This window comes from Oncorhynchus tshawytscha, linkage group LG22 (genome assembly GCF_018296145.1).
Source record: "Oncorhynchus tshawytscha isolate Ot180627B linkage group LG22, Otsh_v2.0, whole genome shotgun sequence".
NCBI classification, from domain to species: domain Eukaryota; kingdom Metazoa; phylum Chordata; class Actinopteri; order Salmoniformes; family Salmonidae; genus Oncorhynchus; species Oncorhynchus tshawytscha.
The window spans coordinates 45,027,803-45,053,882 of NC_056450.1; the positions used below are offsets into that span (position 1 = coordinate 45,027,803).

General features: G+C 41.5%; 1 protein-coding gene across 2 annotated transcripts in view; it reads left to right on the forward strand.

Annotated features, from left to right (window-relative positions):
• The window catches only part of LOC112222421 (nerve growth factor), an 82,546-nt gene that overhangs the window by 39,657 nt on the left and 16,809 nt on the right, over positions 1-26,080 (forward strand). The window lies entirely within an intron of this gene.

The following is a 26,080-nucleotide window of genomic DNA, read 5'->3' on the forward strand; positions in this document are numbered from 1 at the left end:
TTATGATGGGTTAGGGTTATGGTGGGTTAGTGTTATGGTGGGTTAGTGTTATGGTGGGTTAGTGTTATGGTGGGGTAGTGTTATGGTGGGTTAGTGTTATGGTGGGGTAGTGTTATGGTGGGGTAGTGTTATGGTGGGTTAGTGTTATGGTGAGGTAGTGTTATGGTGGGGTAGTGTTATGGTAGGTTAGTGTTATGGTAGGTTAGGATAGGGTTATGGTGGGTTAGTGTTATGGTGGGTTAGTGTTATGGTGGGTTAGTGTTATGGTGGGTTAGTGTTATGGTAGTCTAGTGCTAGTGTTATGGTGGGTTAGTGTTATAGTGGGTTAGTGTTATGGTGGGTTAGTGTTATGATAGGTTAGGTTAGGGTTATGGTGGGTTAGTGTTATGGTGGGTTAAGGTTATGGTAGTTAGGGTTAGTGTTATGGTGGGTTAGTGTTATGGTAGGTTAGTGTTATGGTGGGTTAGTGTTATGGTAGGTTAGTGTTATGGTGGGTTAGTGTTATGGTAGGTTAGTGTTATGGTGGGTTAGTGTTATGGTGGGTTAAGTTTATGGTGGGTTAGTGTTATGGTGGGTTAGTGTTATGGTAGGTTAGTGTTAGGGTGGGTTAGTGTTATGGTAGGTTAGGGTTATGGTAGGTTAGTGTTATGGTGGGTTAGTGTTATGGTAGGTTAGGGTTAGTGTTATGGTGGGTTAGGGTTATGGTGGGTTAGTGTTATGGTGGGTTAGTGTTATGGTAGGTTAGGGTTATGGTAGGTTAGGGTTAGTGTTATGGTGGGTTAGTGTTATGGTGGGTTAGGGTTAGTGTTATGGTGGGTTAGTGTTATGGAGGGTTAGGGTTATGGTGGGTTAGTGTTATGGTGGGTTAGTGTTATGGTAGGTTAGGGTTATGGTAGGTTAGGTTAGTGTTATGGTGGGTTAGTGTTATGGTGGGTTAGGGTTAGTGTTATGGTGGGTTAGTGTTATGGTGGGTTAGTGTTATGGTAGGTTAGTGTTATGGTGGGTTAGTGTTATGGTAGGTTAGGGTTAGTGTTATGGTGGGTTAGTGTTATGGTGGGTTAGTGTTATGGTGGGTTAGTGTTATGCTGGGTTAGGATTATGGTAGGTTAGGGTTAGTGTTATGGTGGGTTAGGGTTAGGGTTAGGGTTAGGGTTAGGGTTAGGGTTAGGGTTAGGGTTAGGGTTAGGGTTCATGACCAGTGGGTTAGGGTTCATGACCAGTGGGTTAGGGTTCATAACCAGTGGGTTAGGGTTCATGACCAGTGGGTTAGGGTTCATGACCAGTGGGTTAGGGTTCATAACCGGTGGGTTAGGGTTCATGACCAGTGGGTTAGGGCTAAGGTTAAGGTTGTGATGCAATTTTGGCCTACCGCACGGGCAGGTTTTGTTCCCAAAATATTATGTGGTTTGTTTACGGTTAGTGTTATGGTAGGTTAGTGTTATGGTGGGTTAGTGTTATGGTAGGTTAGTGTTATGGTGGGTTAGTGTTATGGTGGGTTAGGGTTATGGTGGGTTAGGATAGGGTTATGGTGGGGTAGTGTTATGGTGGGTTAGTGTTATGGTGGGTTAGTGTTATGGTGGGTTAGTGTTATGGTGGGTTAGTGTTATGGTAGTCTAGTGCTAGTGTTATGGTGGGTTAGTGTTATGGTGGGTTAGTGTTATGGTGGGTTAGTGTTATGGTAGGTTAGGTTAGGGTTATGGTGGGTTAGTGTTATGGTGGGTTAAGGTTATGGTAAGTTAGGGTTAGTGTTATGGTGGGTTAGTGTTATGGTAGGTTAGTGTTATGGTGGGTTAGTGTTATGGTAGGTTAGTGTTATGGTGGGTTAGTGTTATGGTAGGTTAGTGTTATGGTGGGTTAGTATTATGGTAGGTTAGTGTTATGGTAGGTTAGGATAGGGTTATGGTGGGTTAGTGTTATGGTGGGTTAGTGTTATGGTGGGTTAGTGTTATGGTGGGTTAGTGTTATGGTAGTCTAGTGCTAGTGTTATGGTGGGTTAGTGTTATAGTGGGTTAGTGTTATGGTGGGTTAGTGTTATGATAGGTTAGGTTAGGGTTATGGTGGGTTAGTGTTATGGTGGGTTAAGGTTATGGTAAGTTAGGGTTATGTTATGGTGGGTTAGTGTTATGGTAGGTTAGTGTTATGGTGGGTTAGTGTTATGGTAGGTTAGTGTTATGGTGGGTTAGTGTTATGGTAGGTTAGTGTTATGGTGGGTTAGTGTTATGGTGGGTTAAGGTTATGGTGGGTTAGTGTTATGGTGGGTTAGTGTTATGGTAGGTTAGTGTTAGGGTGGGTTAGTGTTATGGTAGGTTAGGGTTATGGTAGGTTAGTGTTATGGTGGGTTAGTGTTATGGTAGGTTAGGGTTAGTGTTATGGTGGGTTAGTGTTATGGTAGGTTAGGCGTTAGTTAGTGTTATGGTGGGTTAGTTTATGGTGGGTTAGTGTTATGGTGGGTTAGTGTTATGGTAGGTTAGGGTTATGGTAGGTTAGGGTTAGTGTTATGGTGGGTTAGTGTTATGGTGGGTTAGGGTTAGTGTTATGGTGGGTTAGTGTTATGGAGGTTAGGGTTATGGTGGGTTAGTGTTATGGTGGGTTAGTATTATGGTAGGTTAGGGTTATGGTAGGTTAGGGTTAGTGTTATGGTGGGTTAGTGTTATGGTGGGTTAGGGTTAGTGTTATGGTGGGTTAGTGTTATGGTGGGTTAGTGTTATGGTAGGTTAGTATTATGGTGGGTTAGTGTTATGGTAGGTTAGGGTTAGTGTTATGGTGGGTTAGTGTTATGGTGGGTTAGTGTTATGGTGGGTTAGTGTTATGCTGGGTTAGGATTATGGTAGGTTAGGGTTAGTGTTATGGTGGGTTAGGGTTAGGGTTAGGGTTAGGGTTAGGGTTAGGGTTTAGGGTTAGGGTAGGGTTAGGGTTCATGACCAGTGGGTTAGGGTTCATGACCAGTGGGTTAGGGTTCATAACCAGTGGGTTAGGGTTCATGACCAGTGGGTTAGGGTTCATGACCAGTGGGTTAGGGTTCATAACCGGTGGGTTAGGGTTCATGACCAGTGGGTTAGGGCTAAGGTTAAGGTTGTGATGCAATTTTGGCCTACCGCATAGCAGGTTTTGGTTCCCAAAATATTATGTGGTTTGTTTACGGTTAGTGTTATGGTAGGTTAGTGTTATGGTGGGTTAGTGTTATGGTAGGTTAGTGTTATGGTGGGTTAGTGTTATGGTGGGTTAGGGTTATGGTGGGTTAGGATAGGGTTATGGTGGGGTAGTGTTATGGTGGGTTAGTGTTATGGTGGGTTAGTGTTATGGTGGGTTAGTGTTATGGTGGGTTAGTGTTATGGTAGTCTAGTGCTAGTGTTATGGTGGGTTAGTGTTATGGTGGGTTAGTGTTATGGTGGGTTGTTATGGTAGGTTAGGTTATGGTTATGGTTTAGTGTTATGGTGGGTTAAGTATTATAGTAGGTTAGGGTTAGTGTTATGGTGGGTTAGTGTTATGGTAGGTTAGTGTTATGGTAGGTTAGTGTTATGGTAGGTTTAGTATTATGGTGGGTTAGTGTTATGGTAGGTTAGTGTTATGGTTTAGTGTTATGGTAGGTTAGTGTTATGGTAGGTTAGTGTTATGGTGGTTAGTGTTATGGTGGGTTAGTGTTATGGTAGGGTTAGTGTTATGGTGGGTTAGTGTTATGGTAGGGTTAGTGTTATGGTGGGTTAGTGTTATGGTGGGTTAGTGTTATGGTGGGTTAGTGTTATGGTAAATTAGTATTATAGTAGGTTAGTATTATAGTAGGTTAGTATTATGGTAGGTTAGTATTATAGTAGGTTAAAATTAGTATTATAGTAAATTAGTATTATAGTAGTTAGTATTATTATAGTAGGGTTAGTATTATGGTAGGGTTAGTATTATAGTAGGTTAGTGTTATAGTAGGTTAGTGTTATGGTAAATTAGTGTTATAGTAGGGTTAGGGTTTAGTGTTATAGTGTGTTATGGTGGGTTAGTGTTATGGTGGGTTAGTGTTATGGTGGGTTAGTGTTATGGTAGGTTAGGGTTATGGTAGGTTAGGGTTAGTGTTATGGTGGGTTAGTGTTATGGTGGGTTAGTGGGTTATGGTGGTTAGTGTTATGGTAGGTAGTGTTATGGTGGGTTAGTGTTATGGTAGGTTAGGTTAGTATTATGGTGGGTTAGTGTTATGGTGGGTTAGGGTTATGGTGGGTTAGTATTATGGTAGGTTAGTATTATGTGGGTTAGGATTATGGTAGGTTAGGGTTAGTTTATGGTAGGTTAGTGTTATGGTAGGTTAGGGTTAGTGTTATGATGGGTTAGGTTATGGTGGGTTAGTGTTATGGTGGGTTAGTGTTATATGTAGGGGTAGTGTTATGGTAAATTAGTATTATGGTAGTTATGGTGGGTTAGTATTATAGTGAAGTTAGTATTATAGTAGAATTAGTATTATAGTAGGTTAGGATTATGGTAGGTTTAGTTTATGGTGGGTTAGTGTTATGGTGGGTTAGTGTTATGGTGGGTTAGTGTTATGGTGGGTTAGTGTTATGGTAGGGTTAGTGTTATGGTAGTCTAGGTTAGTGTTATGGTAGGTTTAGTATTATAGTGGGTTAGTGTTATGGTGGGTTAGTATTATGTAGGTTTAGTATTATGGTAGGTTAGTATTATAGTAGGGTTAGTGTTATAGTAGAATTAGGGTTAGTATTATAGTAGGTTAGTATTATGGTAGGTTAGTATTATAGTAGGTTAGTATTATAGTAGGTTAGTATTATAGTGGGTTAGTGTTATAGTAGGTTAGTATTATAGTAGGGTTAGTATTATGGTAGGGTTAGTATTATGGTAGGTAGTGTTATGGTGGGTTAGTTTATGGTAGGTTAGTGTTATGGTAGGTTAGTATTATGGTAGGTTAGTATTATGGTAGGTTAGTGTTATGGTGGGTTAGTGTTATGGTAGGTTAGGGTTATTTATGGTGGTTAGTGTTATGGTTTAGGGTTATGGTGTTTATGGTGGGTTAGTGTTATGGTAGTTAGTGTTATGGTAGGTTAGTATTATGGTGGGTTAGTATTATGGTAGGTTAGGGTTAGTATTATAGTGGTTAGTGTTATGGTGGGTTAGTGTTATAGTAAATTAGTATTATAGTAAATTAGTGTTATGGTAGGGTTAGTGTTATGGTGGGTTAGTATTATGGTGGGTTGGTATTATGGTGGGTTAGTGTTATGGTGGGTTAGGATTATGGTAGGTTAGGGTTAGTATTATGGTGGGTTAGTGTTATAGTAGGTTAGGGTTAGTGTTATGGTAGGTTAGTGTTATGGTGGGTTAGTGTTATGGTGGGTTAGTATTATGGTGGGTTTATGGTGGGTTAGTGTTATGGTAGGGTTAGTGTTATGGTGGGTTAGTATTATGGTAGGTTAGTTATTATGGTGGGTTAGTATTATGGTAAATTAGTATTATGGTAGGTTAGGTTATAGTAGGTTAAAATTAGTATTATGGTGGGTTAGTGTTATGGTAAATTAGGGTTAGTGTTTATGGTAGGGTTAGTATTATGGTAGGTTAGTGTTATGGTAGGTTAGTATTATGGTAAGTTAGTGTTATGGTAGGTTAGTTAGTGTTATGGTGGGTTAGTGTTATGGTGGGTTAGGGTTATGGTGGGTTAGTGTTATGGTGGGTTAGTGTTATGCTGGGTTAGGATTATGGTAGGTTAGGGTTAGTGTTATGGTGGGTTAGTGTTATGGTAGGTTAGGGTTAGTGTTATGATGGGTTAGGGTTATGGTGGGTTAGTGTTATGGTGGGTTAGTGTTATGGTGGGTTAGTGTTATGGTGGGTTAGTGTTATGGTGGGTTAGTGTTATGGTAGTTTATGGTAAATTAGTGTTATGGTGGGTTAGTGTTATGGTAGGTAGTGTTATGGTGGGGTAGTATTATAGTAGGTTAGTATTATGGTAGGTTAGTGTTATGGTGGGTTAGTGTTATGGTGGGTTAGTGTTATGGTAGGGTTAGTATTATGGTGGGTTAGTGTTATGGTGGGTTAGTGTTATAGTAGTTAGTTAGTGTTATGGTGGGTTAGTGTTATAGTGGGTTAGTATTATGGTGGGTTAGTGTTATGTTATGGTGGGTTAGTGTTATGGTGGGTTAGTGTTATGGTGGGTTAGTATTATGGTAGGTTAGGGTTAGTGTTATGGTGGGTTAGTGTTATGGTAGGTTAGTGTTATGGTGGGTTAGTGTTATAGTAGTTATATTATGGTGGGTTAGTGTTATAGTAGGTGGGTTATGGTGGGTTAGTGTTATGGTGGGTTAGTGTTATGGTGGGTTAGTGTTATGGTGGGTTAGTGTTATGGTAAATTTAGTGTTATGGTGGGTTAGTGTTATGGTAGGTTAGGGTTATGGTAGGTTAGTATTATGGTTTAGTGTTATGGTAGGTTAGGGTTAGTGTTATGGTGGGTTAGGTTATGGTGGGTTAGTGTTATGGTGGGTTAGTGTTATGGTAGGTTAGTATTATGGTAGGTTAGGGTTAGTGTTATGGTGGGTTAGTGTTATGGTGGGTTAGGGTTAGTGTTATGGTGGGTTAGTGTTATGGTGGGTTAGGGTTATGGTAGGGTTAGTGTTATAGTGGGTTAGTGTTATATTATAGTAGGGTTATGGTATAGTTAGGGTAGTTTATAGTAGGTTAGTATTATGGTGGGTTAGTATTATGGTAAATTAGTATTATAGTGGGTTAGTATTATAGTAGGGTTAGTTAGTTATAGTAAATTAGTATTATGGTAGGTTAGTTAGTTATGGTGGGTTAGTGTTATGGTAGGTTAGTGTTATGGTGGGTTAGTGTTATGGTGGGTTAGTTTATGGTAGGTTTTAGTGTTATGTGGTTAGTGTTATATTAGGTTAGGGTTAGTGTTATGGTGGGTTAGTGTTATGGTGGGTTAGTGTTATGGTGGGTTAGTGTTATGGTGGGTTAGTGTTATGGTGGGTTAGTGTTATGGTAGGTTAGTGTTATGGTGGGTTAGTGTTATGGTAGGTTAGGGTTATGGTGGGTTAGTGTTATGGTGGGTTAGTGTTATGGTGGGTTAGTGGGTTTAGTGTTATGGTGGGTTAGTGTTATGGTGGGTTAGTGTTATGGTGGGTTAGTGTTATGGTAGGTTAGGGTTATGGGTTAGGGTTAGTGTTATGGTGGGTTAGTGTTATGGTGGGTTAGGGTTAGTGTTATGGTGGGTTAGTGTTATGGTGGGTTAGGGTTATGGTGGGTTAGTGTTATGGTGGGTTAGTGTTATGGTAGGTTAGTGTTATGGTAGGTTATGGTTAGTGTTATGGTGGGTTAGTGTTATGGTGGGTTAGTGTTATGGTGGGTTAGTGTTATGGTGGGTTAGGGTTAGTGTTATGGTGGGTTAGTGTTATGGTGGGTTAGGTTATGGTGGGTTAGTGTTATGGTGGGTTAGTGTTATGGTAGGTTAGTATTATGGTAGGGTTATAGTATGGTTTAGTGTTATGGTGGGTTAGTGTTATGGTGGGTTAGTGTTATGGTAGGTTAGTGTTATGGTGGGTTAGTGTTATGGTGGGTTAGGTTATGGTAGGTTAGGGTTAGTGTTATGGTGGGTTAGTGTTATGGTAGGTTAGGGTTAGTGTTATGATGGGTTAGGGTTATGGTGTTATGGTGGGTTAGTGTTATGGTGGGTTGGTGTTATGGTGGGTTAGTGTTTTGGTGGGTTAGTGTTATGGTGGGGTAGTATTATGGTGGGTTAGTGTTATGGTAGGTAGTGTTATGGTGGGGTAGTGTTATGGTGGGTTAGTGTTATGGTGGGTTAGTATTATGGTGGGGTTAGTGTTATGGTGGGTTAGTGTTATGGTGGGGTATGTTATGGTGGGTTAGTGTTATGGTGGGTTAGTGTTATGGTGGGTTAGTGTTATGGTGGGTTAGTGTTATGGTAGGTTAGTGTTATGGTGGGTTAGGTTATATAGGTTAGGGTTAGTGTTATGGTGGGTTAGTGTTATAGTAGGTTAGGGTTAGTGTTATGATAGGTTAGTTTATGGTGGGTTAGTGTTATGGTGGGTTAGTGTTATGGTGTGTTATGGTAGGTTAGTGTTATGGTAGGTTAGTGTTATGTTAGTGTTATGGTGGGTTAGTGTTATGGTGGGGTAGTGTTATGGTGGGTTGTTATGGTATTAGTGTTATGGTGGGTTAGTGTTATGGTGGTTAGGGGTAAATTAGGGTTGGTATTATAGTGGGTTAGTGTTATGGTGGGTTAGTGTTATGGTGGGGTAGTGTTATGGTAGGTTAGTGTTATGGTGGGTTAGTGTTATGGTGGGTTAGTGTTATGGTGGGTTAGGGTTAGTGTTATGGTGGGTTAGTGTTATGGTGGGTTAGTGTTATGGTGGGGTGGGTTAGTGTTATGGTGGGTTAGTGTTATGGTAGGTTAGTATTTATGGTAGGTTAGTGTTATGGTAGGGTTAGGGTTATGGTGGGTTAGTTTATAGTGTATTATGGTGGGTTAGTGTTATGGTAGGTTAGTTTATTATAGTAGTTATGTTAGTGTTATGGTGGGTTAGTGTTATGGTTAGGTTATGGTGGGTTAGTTTATGGTAGGTTAGTATTATGGTAGGTTAGTGTTATGGTGGGTTAGTATTATAGTAAATTAGTATTATGGTGGGTTAGTATTATATAGGTTAGTTAGTATTATGGTAGGTTAGTATTATGGTAGGTTAGTATTATATGGTTTAGTATTATGTAGGGTTAGTGTTATGGTGGGTTAGTATTATTAGGGTTATGGTAAATTAGTATTATGGTGGGTATTATAGTATGGTGGGTTAGTGTTATGGTGGGTTAGTGTTATGGTAGGTTAGTTTATGGTAAGTTAGTGTTATGGTGGGTTAGTGTTATGGTGGGTTAGTGTTATGGTGGGTTAGTGTTATGGTGGGTTAGTGTTATGGTGGGTTAGTGTTATGGTGGTTAGTGTTATGGTAGGTTTAGGGTTAGTTTATGGTGGGTTAGTGTTATGGTAGGTTAGGGTTAGTGTTATGGTGGGTTTATGTGTTAGTATTATGGTGGGTTAGTGTTATGGTGGGTTAGTGTTATGGTGGTTAGGGTTATGGTAGGTTAGGGTTAGTGTTATGGTGGGTTAGTGTTATGGTGGGTTAGGGTTAGTGTTATGGTGGGTTAGTGTTATGGTGGGTTAGTGTTATGGTGGTTAGTGTTATGGTGGGTTAGTGTTATGGTGGGTTAGGAATTAGTTTATGGTGGGTTAGTGTTATGGTGGGTTAGTATTATGGTAGGTTAGTGTTATGGTGGGTTAGTATTATGGTAGGGTTAGTATTATGTTATGGTGGGTTAGTGTTATGGTGGGTTAGGGTTAGTGTTATGGTGGGTTAGGGTTAGTGTTATGGTGGGTTAGTGTTATGGTGGGTTAGTGTTATGGTGGGTTAGTGTTATGGTGGGTTAGTGTTATGGTGGGATTAGTGTTATGGTGGGTTAGTGTTATGGTGGGTTAGTGTTATGGTGGGTTAGTGTTATGGTGGGTTAGGTTATGGTGGGTTAGTGTTATGGTGGGTAGTGTTATGGTGGGTTATGTTATGGTGGGTTGTTTATGGTGGGTTAGTGTTATGGTAGGTTAGTGTTATGGTGGGTTAGTGTTATGGTGGGTTAGTGTTATGGTGGGTTAGTGTTATGGTGGGTTAGGTTATGGTAGGTTAGGGTTAGTTTATGGTGGGTTAGTATTATGGTAGGGTTATAGTTAGTGTTAGTATTATAGTGGGTTAGTGTTATGGTGGGGTTAGTGTTATGGTGGGTTAGTATTATGGTGGGTTAGTGTTATGGTGGGTTAGTGTTATGGTGGGTTATGGTGTTTATGGTGGGTTTATAGTAGAATTATGGTATAGTTAGTGTTATGGTAAATTTATGTTAGTTATAGTAGGGTTAAATATTATAGTAAATTAGTGTTATGGTGGGTTAGTGTTATGGTGGGTTAGTATTATGGTAAATTTAGTTTTTATAGTAGGTTAGGGTTAGTGTTATGGTGGGTTAGTGTTATAGGTGGGTTGTTAATGTTATGGTAGGTTAGTGTTATGGTGGTTAGTGTTATGGTGGGTTAGTGTTATGGTGGGTTAGTGTTATGGTGGGTTAGTGTTATGGTGGGTTAGTGTTATGGTGTTAGTGTTATTATGGGTTTAGTTAGTGTTATGGTGGGTTAGTGTTATGGTGGGTTAGTGTTATGGTGGGTTAGTGTTATGGTGGGTTAGTGTTATGGTGGGGTAGTGTTATGGTGGGGTAGTTTAGTGTTATGTTATGGTGGGTTAGTGTTATGGTGGGTTAGGATTATGGTGGGGTAGTGTTATGGTGGGTTAGGTTATGGTGGGTTAGTGTTATGGTGGGTTAGTGTTATGGTGGGTTAGTGTTATGGTGGGTTAGGATTATGGTGGGTTAGTGTTATGGTGGGTTAGTTAGTGTTATGGTGGGTTAGTGTTATGGTGGGTTAGGATTATGGTAAGGTAGTGTTATGGTGGGTTAGTGTTATGGTAGGTTATGTTATAGTGTTAGTGTTATGGTGGGTTAGTGTTATGGTGGGTTTAGGGTTATGTTATGGTGGGTTAGTGTTATGGTGGGTTAGTGTTATGGTGGGTTAGTGTTATGGTAGGAGTTAGGATTATGGTAGGTTAGGATTAGTGTTATGGTAGGTTAGTGTTATGGTGGGTTAGTGTTATGGTGGGTTAGTGTTATGGTGGGGTAGTGTTATGGTGGGTTAGTGTTATGGTATGGTAGTGTTATGGTGGGTTAGTGTTATGGTGGGTTAGTGTTATGGTGGGTTAGTGTTATGGTAGGTTAGTTAGTATTATGGTAGGTTAGTTATGTTATGGTGGAGTTAGGTGGGTTATTATGGTGGGTTAGTATTATGGTGGGTTAGGATTATGGTAGGGTTAGTGTTATGGTGGGTTAGTGTTATGGTGGGTTAGTGTTATGGTGGGTTAGTGTTATGGTGGGTTTATGGTGGGTTAGTGTTATGGTGGTTAGTTAGTGTTATGGTGGGTTAGTGTTATGGTGGGTTAGTGTTATGGTGGGTTAGTGTTATGGTGGGTTAGTTAGTTATGGTGGGTTAGTGTTATGGTGGGTTAGTGTTATGGTAGGGTTTATAGTGTTATGGTGGTTAGTGTTATGGTGGGTTAGTGTTATGGTAGGTTATTATGGTAGTTAGTGTTATGGTGGGTTAGTGTTATGGTGTAGGTTAGTGTTATGGTGGGTTAGTGTTATGGTAGGGTTAGTGTTATGGTGGGTTATAGTAGGGTTAGGTTATAGTATTAGTGTTATGGTGGGTTAGTGTTATGGTGGGTTAGTGTTATGGTGGGTTAGTGTTATGGTGGGTTAGTGTTATGGTGGGTTAGTGTTATGGTGGGTTAGTGTTATGGTGGGTTAGGGTTAGTGTTATAGTGGGTTAGGGTTATGGTGGGTTAGTTTATGGTGGGTTAGTGTTATGGTGGGTTAGGGTTAGTGTTATGGTGGGTTAGTGTTATGGTGGTTAGGGTTATGGTAGGTTAGTTATGGTATGGTGGGTTTAGTATTATGGTGGGTTAGGGTTAGTATTATGGTGGGTTAGTGTTATGGTAGGTTAGTGTTATGGTAGGTTAGTGTTATGGTGGGTTAGTGTTATAGGTGGGTTAGTGTTATGGTGGGTTAGTATTATAGTGGGTTAGTGTTATGGTGGGTTAGTGTTATGCTGGGTTAGGATTATATAGGTTAGGGTTAGTGTTATGGTGGGTTAGTATTATAGTAGGTTAGTGTTATGGTAAATTTAGGGTTATGGTGGGTTAGTGTTATGGTAGGGTTAGTGTTATGGTGGGTTAGTGTTATGGTGGGTTAGTGTTATGGTGGGTTAGTGTTATGGTGGGGTAGTGTTATGGTGGGTTAGTGTTATGGTGGGTTAGTGTTATGGTGGGTTAGTGTTATGGTGGGTTAGTGTTATGGTGGGTTAGTGTTATGGTGGGTTAGTGTTATGGTGGGTTAGTGTTATGGTGGGGTTAGTGTTATGGTGGGTTAGTGTTATGGTGGGTTAGTGTTATGGTGGGTTAGTATTATGGTGGGTTAGTTTATGGTGGGTTAGTGTTATGGTGGGTTAGTTATTATGGTTAGGTTAGTGTTATGGTGGGTTTATAGTAAATTATGGTTATGGGTTAGGGTTATTATAGTGTTATGGTGGGTTAGTGTTATGGTGGGTTAGTGTTATGGTGTTAGTGTTTTGGTGGGTTAGTGTTATGGTGGGTTAGTGTTATGGTGGGTTAGTGTTATGGTGGGTTAGTGTTATGGTGGGGGTAGTGTTATGGTAGGGTTAGTGTTATGGTGGGTTAGTGTTATGGTAGGTTAGGGTTAGTGTTATGGTGGGTTAGTGTTATGGTGGGTTAGTGTTATGGTGGGTTAGTGTTATGGTGGGTTAGGATTATGGTGGTTAGGGTTAGTGTTATGGTGGGTTAGTGTTATGGTAGGTTAGTGTTATGGTGGGTTAGTGTTATGGTGGGTAGTGTTATGGTGGGTTAGTGTTATGGTGGGTTAGTGTTATGGTGGGTTAGTGTTATGGTGGGGTTAGTGTTATGGTGGGTTAGTGTTATGGTGGGTTAGTGTTATGGTGGGTTAGTGTTATGGTGGGTTAGTGTTTTGTGTTATGGTATAGTTAGTGTTATAGGTGGGTTAGTGTTATGGTGGGGTAGTGTTATGGTGGGTTAGTGTTATGGTGGGTTAGTGTTATGGTGGGGTAGTGTTATGGTGGGTTAGTGTTATGGTGGGGTAGTATTATGGTGTTAGGATTATGGTGGGTTAGTGTTATGGTGGGTTAGGTTATGGTGGGTTAGTGTTATGGTGGGTTAGGATTATGGTGGGGCAGTGTTATGGTGGGTTATAGTTAGTGTTATGGTGGGTCAGTGTTATGGTGGGTTAGGATTATGGTGGGGGTAGTGTTATGGTTGGGTTAGTGTTATGGTTGGGTTAGTGTTATGGTGGGTTAGTGTTATGGTGGGTTAGGATTATGGTGTTAGTGTTATGGTAATTAGTGTTATGGTGGGTTAGTGTTATGGTGGGTTGTGTTATGGTGGGTTAGTGTTATGGTGGGTTAGGATTATGGTGGTTAGGGTTAGTGTTATGGTGGGTTAGTGTTATGGTGGGTTAGTGTTATGGTGGGTTAGTGTTATGGTGGGTTAGTGTTTTGGTGGGTTAGTGTTATGGTGGGGTAGTGTTATGGTGGGTTAGTGTTATGGTGGGGTAGTGTTATGGTGGGGTTAGTGTTATGGTAGGTTAGTGTTATGGTGGTTAGTGTTATGGTAGGTTAGGGTTAGTGTTATGGTGGGTTAGTGTTATGGTGGGTTAGTGTTATGGTGGGTTAGTGTTATGGTGGGTTAGGATTATGGTTAGGGTTAGTGTTATGGTGGGTTAGTGTTATGGTGGGGTAGTGTTATGGTGGGTTAGTGTTATGGTGGGGTAGTGTTATGGTGGGTTAGTGTTATGGTGGGTTAGTGTTATGGTGGGGTAGTTTATGGTGGGGTAGTGTTATGGTGGGTTAGTGTTATGGTGGGTTAGTGTTATGGTGGGTTAGTGTTATGGTGGGTTAGTGTTTTGGTGGGTTAGTGTTATGGTGGGGTTAGTGTTATGGTGGGTTAGTGTTATGGTGGGGTAGTGTTATGGTGGGGTAGTGTTATGGTGGGTTAGTGTGGTATGTTTATGGTGGGTTAGGTTATGGTGGGGTAGTGTTATGGTGGGTTAGGATTATGGTGGGTTAGTGTTATGGTGGGTTAGTGTTATGGTGGGTTAGTGTTATGGTGGGTTAGGATTATGGTGGGAATTATAGTGTTATGGTGGGTTATGGTTAGTGTTATGGTGGGTCAGTGTTATGGTGGGTTAGGATTATGGTGGGGTAGTGTTATGTTGGGTTAGTGTTAGTGGTGTTGGGTAGTGTTATGGTGGGTTAGTGTTATGGTGGGTTAGGGTTATGGTGGGTTAGTGTTATGGTGGGTTAGTGTTATGGTGGGTTTGTTTATGGTGGGTTATGGTAGGTTAGGATTAGTGTTATGGTGGGTTAGTGTTATGGTGGGTTAGTTTATGGTGTTAGTGTTATGGTGGGGTTAGTGTTATGGTGGGTTAGTGTTATGGTGGGTTAGTGTTATGGTGGGTTAGTGTTATGGTGGGTTAGGGTTATGGTGGGTTAGTGTTATGGTGGGTTAGTGTTATGGTGGGTTAGTGTTATGGTGGGTTAGTGTTATGGTAGGTTAGGGTTAGTGTTATGGTAGGGTTAGTGTTATGGTGGGTTAGTTATGGTGGGTTAGTGTTATGGTGGTTAGGGTTATGGTGTTATGGTGGGTTTAGTGTTATGGTGGGTTAGGGTTAGTGTTATGGTGGTTAGTATTATGGTGTGTTATGGTGGGTTAGTGTTATGGTGGGTTAGTGTTATGGTGGTTAGGTTATGGTATGTTATGGTTAGGTTAGGGTTATGTTATGGTGGGTTAGTGTTATGGTGGGTTAGTTTAGTGTTATGGTGGGTTAGTGTTATGGTGGGGTATTAGTGTTATGGTGGGTTAGTGTTATGGTAGGTTAGGGTTAGTGTTATGGTGGGTTAGTGTTATGGTGGGTTAGTGTTATGGTGGGTTAGTGTTATGGTGGGTTAGTGTTATGGTGGGTTAGTTTATGGTGTTAGTGTTATGGTGGTTAGTGTTTATGGTGGGTTAGTGTTATGGTGGGTTAGTGTTATGGTGGGTTAGTGTTATGGTGGGTTAGTGTTATGGTGGGTTAGTGTTATGGTGGGTTAGTGTTATGGTGGGGTAGTGTTATGGTGGGTTAGTGTTATGGTGGGGTTAGTGTTATGGTGGGGTAGTGTTATGGTGGGTTAGTGTTATGGTGGGTAGTGTTATGGTGGGGTAGTGTTATGGTGGGTTAGTGTTATGGTGTGTTATGGTGGGTTAGTGTTATGGTGGGTTAGTGTTATGGTGGGTTAGGATTATGGTGGGTTAGTGTTATGGTGGGTTAGTGTTATGCTGGGTTAGGATTATGGTAGGTTAGGGTTAGTGTTATGGTGGGTTAGTGTTATGGTAGGTTAGGGTTAGTTTATGATGTTAGGGTTATTTTGTTAGTTTATGGTGGGTTAGTGTTATGGTGGGTTAGTGTTATGGTGGGTTAGTGTTATGGTGGGTTAGTGTTATGGTGGGGTAGTGTTATGGTGGGTTAGTGTTATGGTGGGTTAGTGTTATGGTGGGTTAGTGTTATGGTGGGTTAGTGTTATGGTGGGGTAGTGTTATGGTGTTAGGATTATGGTGGGTGTGTTATGGTGGGTTAGGATTATGGTGGGTTAGTGTTATGGTGGGTTATGTTATGTGGGTTAGTGTTATGGTGGGTTAGTGTTATGGTGGGTTAGGATTATGGTGGGTAGTGTTATGGTGGGTTAGGATTATGGTAGGTTAGTGTTATGGTGGGTTAGTGTTATGGTGGGTTAGTGTTATGGTGGGTTAGGATTATGGTGGGTTTAGTGTTATGGTATTAGTGGTTAGTGTTATGGTGGGTCAGTGTTATGGTGGGTTAGTGTTATGGTGGGGTAGTGTTATGGTGGGTTAGTGTTAGTGTTATGGTGGGTTAGTGTTATGGTGGGTTAGTGTTATGGTGGGTTAGGGTTATGGTGGGTTAGTGTTATGGTGGGTTAGTGTTATGGTGGGTTGGTGTTATGGTGGGTTAGTGTTATGGTAGGTTAGTGTTATGGTGGGTTAGTTTATGGTGGGTTAGTGTTATGGTGGGTTAGTGTTATGGTGGGTTAGTGTTATGGTAGGGTTAGTGTTATGGTGGGTTAGTGTTATGGTGGGTTAGTGTTATGGTGGGTTAGGGTTATGGTGGGTTAGTGTTATGGTGGGTTAGTGTTATGGTGGGTTAGTGTTAGGTGGGTTATAGTGTTATGGTAGGTTAGGGTTAGTGTTATGGTGGGTTAGTGTTATGGTGGGTTAGTGTTATGGTGGGTAGTGTTATGGTGGGTTAGGGTTATGGTAGGTTAGGGTTAGTGTTATGGTGGGTTAGTGTTATGGTGGTTAGGGTTGGTTATGGTGTTATGGTGGGTTAGTGTTATGGTGGGTTAGTGTTATGGTGGGTTAGTGTTATGGTGGGTTAGTGTTATTATGGTAGGTTAGGGTTAGTATTATGGTGGGTTAGTGTTATGGTGGTTAGGGTTATGGTAGGTTAGTGTTATGGTATTAGTGTTATGGTAAAGGTTAGTGTTATGGTAGGTTAGTGTTATGGTAGTTAGTGTTATGGTAGGGTTAGTGTTATGGTGGGTTAGTATTATGGTTAGGGTTAGTGTTATGGTGGGTTAGTATTATGGTAGGTTAGTGTTATGGTGGGTTAGGGTTATGGTGGGGTAGTGTTATGGGTGGGTTAGTGTTATGGTGGGTTAGTGTTATGGTGGGTTATTTAGTAGGTTAGTATTATGGTGGGTTAGTGTTATGGTGGGTTATTATGGTAGTTAGTGTTATGGTGGGGTAGTGTTATGGTGGGGTTAGGTTATGGTGGGGTAGTGTTATGGTGGGTAGTTTATGGTGTTATGGTGGGTTAGTGTTATGGTGGGTTAGTGTTATGGTATGTTATGGTGGGTTAGTGTTTTGGTGGGTTAGTGTTATGGTGGGCAGTATTAGTGTTATGGTTTAGTGTTATGGTGGGTTAGTGTTATGGTGGGTTAGTGTTATGGTGGGTTAGTGTTATGGTGGGTTAGTGTTATGGTGGGTTAGTGTTATGGTGGGTTAGTGTTATGGTGGGTTAGTGTTATGGTGGGTTAGTGTTATGGTGGGGTAGTGTTATGGTGGGTTGGTGTTATGGTGGGTTAGTGTTATGGTGGGTTAGTGTTATGGTGGGTTAGTGTTATGGTGGGTTATGGTGTTAGTGTTATGGTGGGTTAGGATTATGGTGGGTTAGTGTTATGGTGGGTTAGTGTTATGGTAGGGTTAGTATTATATGGGTTAGGATTATGGTGGGGTGAGTATTATGTGGGTTATGTTATGTTGGGTTAGTGTTATGGTGGGTTAGTGTTATAGTGGGTTAGGGTTATGGTTTAGTGTTATGGTGGGTTAGTGTTATGGTGGGTTTAGTGTTATGGTGGGTTCGGATTATGGTAGGTTAGGATTATGGTTATGGTAATTAGTGTTATGGTTTTATGGTGGGGTTAGTGTTATGGTGGTGTTAGTGTTATGGTGGGTTAGTGTTATGGTGGTTAGGGGTGGTTAGGTTAGTGTTATGGTGGTTAGTGTTATGGTGGGTTAGTGTTATGGTGGGTTAGGTTATGGTTTAGGTTAGGTTAGTATTATGGTGGGTTAGTGTTATGGTGGGTTAGTGTTATGGTGGGTTAGTGTTATGGTGGGTTAGGATTATGGTGGGTTAGTGTTATGGTGATTAGTGTTATGGTGGGTTCGTATTATGGTGGGTTATTATGGTAGGTTAGGATTAGTGTTATGGTGGGTTAGTGTTATGGTATTATGTTATGGTTTAGTGTTATGGTGGGTTAGTGTTATGGTGGGTTAGTGTTATGGTGGGTTAGTGTTATGGTGGGTTAGTGTTATGGTGGGTTAGTGTTATGTATTATGGTAGGTTAGTGTTATGGTGGTGTTAGTGTTATGGTAGGTTAGGCGTTAGTGTTATGGTGGGTTAGTGTTATGGTGGGTTAGTGTTATGGTGGGTTAGTGTTATGGTAGGTTAGTGTTATGGTGGGGTAGTGTTATGGTGGGTTAGTGTTATGGTGGGGTTTAGGTTAGTGTTATGGTGGGTTAGTGTTATGGTGGGTTAGGGTTATGGTGGGTTAGTGTTATGGTGGGTTAGTGTTATGGTGGGTTAGTGTTATGGTGGGTTAGTTTATGGTGTTATGTTATGTAGGTTAGTGTTATGGTGGGTTAGTGTTATGGTGGGTTAGTGTTATGGTAGGTTAGTGTTATGGTGGGTTAGTGTTATGGTAGGTTAGGGTTATGGTAGTGTTATGGTGAGTTAGTGTTATGGTGGGTTAGTGTTATGGTGGGTAGTATGGTGGGTTAGTGTTATGGTGGGGTAGTGTTATGGTGGGGTAGTGTTATGGTGGGTTAGTGTTATGGTGGGTTAGTGTTATGGTGGGTTAGGATTATGGTGGGGTAGTGTTATGGTGGGTTAGGATTATGGTGGGTTAGTGTTATGGTGGGTTAGTGTTATGGTGGGTTAGTGTTATGGTGGGTTAGGATTATGGTGGGGTAGTGTTATGGTGGGTTAGGTTAGTTTATGGTGGGTCAGTGTTATGGTGGGTTAGGATTATGGTGGGGTAGTGTTATGTTGGGTTAGTGTTAGTGTTATGGTTAGTGTTATGGTGGGTTAGTGTTATGGTGGGTTAGGGTTATGGTGGGTTAGTGTTATGGTGGGTTAGGTTTATGGTGGGTTCGTGTTATGGTGGGTTCGGATTATGGTAGGTTATTAGTGTTATGGTGGGTTAGTGTTATGGTGGGTTAGTGTTATGGTGGGTTAGTGTTATGGTGGGTTAGTGTTATGGTGGGTTAGTGTTATGGTGGGTTAGTGTTATGGTGGGTTAGTGTTATGGTGGGTTAGGATTATGGTGGGTTAGTGTTATGGTGGGTTAGTGTTATGGTGGGTTAGTGTTATGGTGGGTTAGTGTTATGGTAGGGTTAGTGTTATGGTGGGTTAGTGTTATGGTGGGTTAGTGTTATGGTGGGTTAGGTTATGGTGTTAGTGTTATGGTGGGTTAGTGTTATGGTGGGTTAGTGTTATGGTGGGTTCGTGTTATGGTGTTATTATGGTAGGTTAGGATTAGTGTTATGGTGGGTTAGTGTTATGGTGGGTTAGTGTTATGGTGGGTTAGTGTTATGGTGGGTTAGTGTTATGGTGGGTTAGGGTTATGGTGGTTAGTTAGTGTTATGGTGGGTTAGTGTTATGGTGGGTTAGTGTTATGGTGGGTTAGGATTATGGTAGGTTAGGATTAGTGTTATGGTGGGTTAGTGTTATGGTAGGGTTAGTGTTATGGTGGGTTAGTGTTATGGTGGTTATGGTGGTTTAGTGTTATGGTGGGTTAGTGTTATGGTGTGTTATGGTGGGTTAGTGTTATGGTGGGTTAGTGTTATGGTGGGTTGTTATGGTGGGTTAGGTTATGGTGGGTTAGTGTTATGGTGGGTTAGGTTATGGTGGGTTAGTGTTATGGTGGGTTAGTGTTATGGTGGGTTAGTGTTATGGTGGGTTAGTGTTATGGTGGGTTAGTGTTATGGTAGGTTAGGGTGTTATTGGGTTAGTGTTATGGTGGGTTAGGTGTTTAGTATGGTGGGTTAGTGTTTATGGTGGTTAGTATTATGGTAAATTAGTATTATAGTAGGAATTATGTTATTATAGTAGGGTTAGTATTATGGTGGGTTAGTGTTATGGTAGGTTAGTATTATAGTAGGGTTAGGATTAGTATTATGGTGGGTTAGTGTTATAGTGGGTTAGTGTTATGGTGGGTTAGTGTTATGGTGGGTTAGTATTATGGTAGGGTTAGTGTTATGGTGGGGTGGGTTAGTGTTATGGTGGTGGGTTAGTGTTATGGTGGGTTAGTGTTATGGTGGGTTAGTGTTATGGTGGGTTAGGATTATGGTAGGTTAGGGTTAGTGTTATGGTGGGTTAGTGTTATGGTGTTAAATTCAGTGTTATGGTGGGTTAGTGTTATGGTGGGTTAGGATTATGTGTTATGTTATAGTGGTTAGTGTTATGGTAGAATTTAGGTTAGGTAATTAGTGTTATGGTGGGTTAGTGTTATGGTAGGGTTAGTAGTTTATGGTGGGTTAGTGTTATGGTGGTTAGTATTATAGTAGTTAGTTTATGGTGGGTTAGTGTTATGGTTTATTAGGTTATGGTTTAGTGTTATGGTGGGTTAGTATTATGGTGGGTTAGTGTTATGGTGGGTTTAGTGTTATGGTGGGTTAGTGTTATGGTGGGTTAGTGTTATGGTGGTTTTAGTGTTATGGTGGGTTAGGTTATGGTGGTAATAGTATGGTGGGTTATGGTAGTTTATGGTGGGTTGGATTATGGTAGGGTTAGTGTTATGGTGGGTTAGTGTTATGGTGGGTTAGTGTTATGGTGGGTTAGGATTATAGTTAGTGTTATGGTGGGTTAGTGTTATGGTAGGGGTAGTTTTATGGTGTTATTATGGTGGGTTAGTATTATGGTAGTTTAGGTTATAGTAGGTTAGTATTATGGTAGGGTTAGTATTATGGTGGGTTAGTATTATGGTAGGTTAGTATTATGGTAGTTAGTATTATGGTAGGGTTAGTGTATTATAGTGGGTTAGTATTATAGTAGGTTAGTATTATAGTAGGTTAGTATTATGGTATTAGGTTATAGTAGGTAGTATTATAGTGGTTAGTGTTATGGTGGGTTAGTGTTATGGTAGGGTTAGTGTTATGGTAGGTTAGTATTATGGTGGGTTAGTGTTATAGTGGGTTAGTATTATGGTAGGTTAGTATTATGGTGGGTTAGTTTATGGTGGGTTTAGTGTTATGGTGGGTTAGTGTTATGGTGGGTTAGTGTTATGGTGGGTTAGTGTTATGGTGGGTTAGTGTTATGGTAGGTTAGGTTATGGGGTTAGTATTATGGTGGGTTAGTGTTATGGTGGGTTAGGGTTATGGTGTTAGTGGGTGGGTTAGTGTTATGGTGGGTTAGGGTTATGGTAAATTAGTTATTATGGTGGGTTAGTATTATAGTGGTTAGGGTTTATGGTAGTTATGGTGGTTAGTATTATAGGCGGGTTATTATGGTGGGTTTATAGTAGGTTAAATGGTAGGTTAGTGTTATAGTAGGGTTAGTATTATAGTAGGGTTAGTATTATGGTAGGGTTAGTATTATAGTAGGTTAGGGTGGGTTAGTATTATGGTGGGGTAGTGTTATGGTGGGTTAGTGTTATTGGGTAGTAGTTGGTTAGTGTTATGGTGGGTTAGTGTTATGGTGGGTTAGTGTTATGGTGGGTTAGTGTTATGGTGGGTTAGTTATGGTTAGTGTTATGGTGGGTTAGTGTTATGGTGGGTTAGTGTTATGGTGGGGTTAGTTTATGGTGGGTTAGTGTTATGGTGGGTTAGGGTTATGGTGGGTTAGTGTTATGGTGGGTTAGTGTTATGGTGGGTTAGTGTTATGGTGGGTTAGGATTATGGTAGGTTAGGATTAGTGTTATGGTGGGTTAGTGTTATGGTGGGTTAGTGTTATGGTGGGTTAGTGTTATGGTGGGTTAGGAGTTATGGTGGGTTAGTGTTATGGTGGGTTAGTGTTATGGTGGGTTAGTGTTATGGTGGGTTAGTGTTATGGTAGGTTAGGATTAGTGTTATGGTGGGTTAGTGTTATGGTGGGTTGGTGTTATGGTGGGTTAGTGTTATGGTGGGTTAGTGTTATGGTGGGTTAGTGTTATGGTGTGTTAGTATTATAGTGTTAGTGTTATGGTGGGTTAGTGTTATGGTGGGTTAGTGTTATGGTGGGTTAGTGTTATGGTGGGTTAGGATTATGGTAGGGTTAGTTATGGTGGGTTAGTGTTATGGTGGGTTAGTGTTATGGTGGGTTAGTGTTATGGTGGGTTAGTGTTATGGTGGGTTAGTGTTATGGTGGGTTAGTGTTATGGTGGGTTAGTGTTATGGTGGGTTAGTGTTATGGTGGGTTAGTGTTATGGTGGGTTAGTGTTATGGTGGGTTAGGATTATGGTGTGTTATGGTGGGTTATTATGGTGGGTTAGTGTTATGGTGGGTTAGTGTTATGGTGGGTTAGTGTTATGGTGGGTTAGGATTATGGTGGGTTAGTATTATGGTGGGTTATGGTTTAGTGTTATGGTGTATTATGGTGGGTTAGTTATGGTGGGGTAGTTTATGGTGGGTTAGTGTTATTTTGTGGTTAGTGTTATGGTGGGTTAGTGTTATGGTGGGTTAGGGTTATGGTGGTTTAGTGTTATGGTGGGTTAGTGTTATGGTGGGTTCGTGTTATGGTGGGTTGGATTATGGTAGGTTAGGATTAGTGTTATGGTGGGTTAGTGTTATGGTGGGTTAGTGTTATGGTGGGTTAGTGTTATGGTGGGTTAGTGTTATGGTGGGTTAGTGTTATGGTGGGTAGTGTTATGGTGGGTTAGGATGTTATGGTAGGTTAGTGTTATGGTGGTTAGTGTTATGGTGGGTTAGTGTTATGGTGGGTTAGGGTTATGGTAGGTTAGGGTTAGTGTTATGGTGGGTTAGTGTTATGGTGGGTTAGGGTTAGTGTTATGGTGGGTTAGTGTTATGGTGGGTTAGGTTATTAGGTTATGGTTTAGTGTTATGGTAGGTTAGGGTTATGGTAGGTTAGGGTTAGTGTTATGGTGGGTTAGTGTTATGGTGGGTTAGGGTTAGTGTTATGGTGGGTTAGTGTTATGGTGGGTTAGTGTTATGGTAGGTTAGTGTTATGGTGGGTTAGTGTTATGGTAGGTTAGGGTTAGTGTTATGGTGGGTTAGTGTTATGGTTAGTGTTATGGTGGGTTAGTGTTATGGTGGGTTAGTGTTATGGTGGGTTAGGTTATTGGGGTAGTGTTATGGTGGGGTAGTGTTATGGTGGGTTAGTGTTATGGTGGGTGTGTTATGGTGGTGGGGTAGTTTAGGTGTTAGGATTATGGTGGGTTAGTGTTATGGTGGGTTAGTGTTATGGTGGGTTAGTGTTATGGTGGGTTAGGATTATGGTGGGGTAGTGTTATGGTGGGGTTAGTGTTATGGTGGGTCAGTGTTATGGTGGGTTAGGTTATGGTGGGGTAGTGTTATGGTGGGTTAGTGTTAGTGTTATGTTGGGTTAGGTTATGGTGGGTTAGTGTTATGGTGGGTTAGTGTTATGGTGGGTTAGTTATGTGTTTTGGTGGGGATTAGTGTTATGGTGGGTTAGTGTTATGGTGGGTTAGTGTTAGTGGGGGTAGTGTTATGGTGGGTTAGTGTTATGGTGGGGTGGTGTTATGGTGGGTTAGTGTTATGGTGGGTTAGTGTTATGGTGGGGTAGTGTTATGGTGGGTTAGTGTTATGGTGGGTTAGTGTTATGGTGGGTTAGGGTTATGGTGGGTTAGTGTTATGGTGGGTTAGTGTTATGCTGGGTTAGGATTATGGTAGGTTAGGGTTAGTGTTATGGTGGGTTAGTGTTATGGTAGGTTAGGGTTAGTGTTATGATGGGTTAGGGTTATTTTGGGTTAGTGTTATGGTGGGTTAGTGTTATGGTGGGTTAGTGTTATGGTGGGTTAGTGTTTTGGTGGGTTAGTGTTATGGTGGGGTAGTGTTATGGTGGGTTAGTGTTATGGTGGGGTAGTGTTATGGTGGGGTAGTGTTATGGTGGGTTAGTGTTATGGTGGGGTAGTGTTATGGTGGGTTAGGATTATGGTGGGCTAGTGTTATGGTGGGTTAGGATTATGGTGGGGTAGTGTTATGGTGGGTTAGGATTATGGTGGGTTAGTGTTATGGTGGGTTAGTGTTATGGTGGGTTAGGATTATGGTGGGCTAGTGTTATGGTGGGTTAGGATTATGGTGGGGTATTGTTATGGTGGGTTAGGATTATGGTGGGTTAGTGTTATGGTGGGGTAGTGTTATGGTGGGTTAGTGTTATGGTGGGGTAGTGTTATGGTGGGGTAGTGTTATGGTGGGTTAGTGTTATGGTGGGGTAGTGTTATTGTGGGTTAGGATTATGGTGGGCTAGTGTTATGGTGGGTTAGGATTATGGTGGGGTAGTGTTATGGTGGGTTAGGATTATGGTGGGTTAGTGTTATGGTGGGTTAGTGTTATGGTGGGTTAGTGTTATGGTGGGTTAGGATTATGGTGGGGTAGTGTTATGGTGGGTTATGGTTAGTGTTATGGTGGGTCAGTGTTATGGTGGGTTAGGATTATGGTGGGGTAGTGTTATGTTGGGTTAGTGTTAGTGTTATGTTGGGTTAGTGTTATGGTGGGTTAGTGTTATGGTGGGTTAGGGTTATGGTGGGTTAGTGTTATGGTGGGTTAGTGTTATGGTGGGTTTGTGTTATGGTGGGTTCGGATTATGGTAGGTTAGGATTAGTGTTATGGTGGGTTAGTGTTATGGTGGGTTAGTGTTATGGTGGGTTAGTGTTATGGTGGGTTAGTGTTATGGTGTGGTAGTGTTATGGTGGGTTAGTGTTATGGTGGGTTAGGGTTATGGTGGGTTAGTGTTATGGTGGGTTAGTGTTATGGTGGGTTAGTGTTATGGTGGGTTAGTGTTAGTGTTATGTTGGGTTAGTATTATGGTGGGTTCGGATTATGGTAGGTTAGGATTAGTGTTATTGTGGGTTAGTGTTATGGTGGGGTAGTGTTATGGTAGGTTAGTGTTATGGTGGGTTAGTGTTATGGTGGGTTAGTGTTATGCTGGGTTAGGATTATGGTAGGTTAGGGTTAGTGTTATGGTGGGTTAGTGTTATGGTAGGTTAGGGTTAGTGTTATGATGGGTTAGGGTTATTTTGGTTAGTGTTATGGTGGGTTAGTGTTATGGTGGGTTAGTGTTATGGTGGGTTAGTGTTTTGGTGGGTTAGTGTTATGGTGGGGTAGTGTTATGGTGGGTTAGTGTTATGGTGGGGTAGTGTTATGGTGGGGTAGTGTTATGGTGGGTTAGTGTTATGGTGGGGTAGTGTTATGGTGGGTTAGGATTATGGTGGGCTAGTGTTATGGTGGGTTAGGATTATGGTAGGGTAGTGTTATGGTGGGTTAGGATTATGGTGGGTTAGTGTTATGGTGGGTTAGTGTTATGGTGGGTTAGGATTATGGTGGGCTAGTGTTATGGTGGGTTAGGATTATGGTGGGGTATTGTTATGGTGGGTTAGGATTATGGTGGGTTAGTGTTATGGTGGGGTAGTGTTATGGTGGGTTAGTGTTATGGTGGGGTAGTGTTATGGTGGGGTAGTGTTATGGTGGGTTAGTGTTATGGTGGGGTAGTGTTATTGTGGGTTAGGATTATGGTGGGCTAGTGTTATGGTGGGTTAGGATTATGGTGGGGTAGTGTTATGGTGGGTTAGGATTATGGTGGGTTAGTGTTATGGTGGGTTAGTGTTATGGTGGGTTAGTGTTATGGTGGGTTAGGATTATGGTGGGGTAGTGTTATGGTGGGTTATGGTTAGTGTTATGGTGGGTCAGTGTTATGGTGGGTTAGGATTATGGTGGGGTAGTGTTATGTTGGGTTAGTGTTAGTGTTATGTTGGGTTAGTGTTATGGTGGGTTAGTGTTATGGTGGGTTAGGGTTATGGTGTGTTAGTGTTATGGTGGGTTAGTGTTATGGTGGGTTCGTGTTATGGTGGGTTCGGATTATGGTAGGTTAGGATTAGTGTTATGGTGGGTTAGTGTTATGGTGGGTTAGTGTTATGGTGGGTTAGTGTTATGGTGGGGTAGTGTTATGGTGGGTTAGTGTTATGGTGGGTTAGTGTTATGGTGGGTTAGGGTTATGGTGGGTTAGTGTTATGGTGGGTTAGTGTTATGGTGGGTTAGTGTTATGGTGGGTTAGTGTTAGTGTTATGTTGGGTTAGTATTATGGTGGGTTCGGATTATGGTAGGTTAGGATTAGTGTTATTGTGGGTTAGTGTTATGGTGGGGTAGTGTTATGGTAGGTTAGTGTTATGGTGGGTTAGTGTTATGGTGGGTTAGTGTTAGTGTTATGTTGGGTTAGTGTTAGTGTTATGTTGGGTAAGTGTTATGGTGGGTTAGTGTTATGGTGGGTTAGTGTTATGGTGGGTTAGTGTTATGGTGGGTAAGTGTTATGGTGGGTTAGTGTTATGGTGGGTTAGGGTTATGGTGGGTTAGTGTTATGGTGGGTTAGTGTTATGGTGGGGTAAGGTTATGGTGGGTTAGTGTTATGGTGGGTTAGTGTTATGGTGGGTTAGGGTTAGTGTTATGGTGGGTTAGTGTTATGGTGGGTTAGGGTTAGTGTTATGGTGGGTTAGTGTTATGGTGGGTTAGTGTTATGGTAGGTTAGTGTTATGGTGGGTTAGTGTTATGGTAGGTTAGGGTTAGTGTTATGGTGGGTTAGTGTTATGGTGGGTTAGGGTTATGGTGGGTTAGTGTTATGGTGGGTTAGTGTTATGCTGGGTTAGGATTATGGTAGGTTAGGGTTAGTGTTATGGTAGGTTAGGGTTAGTGTTATGAT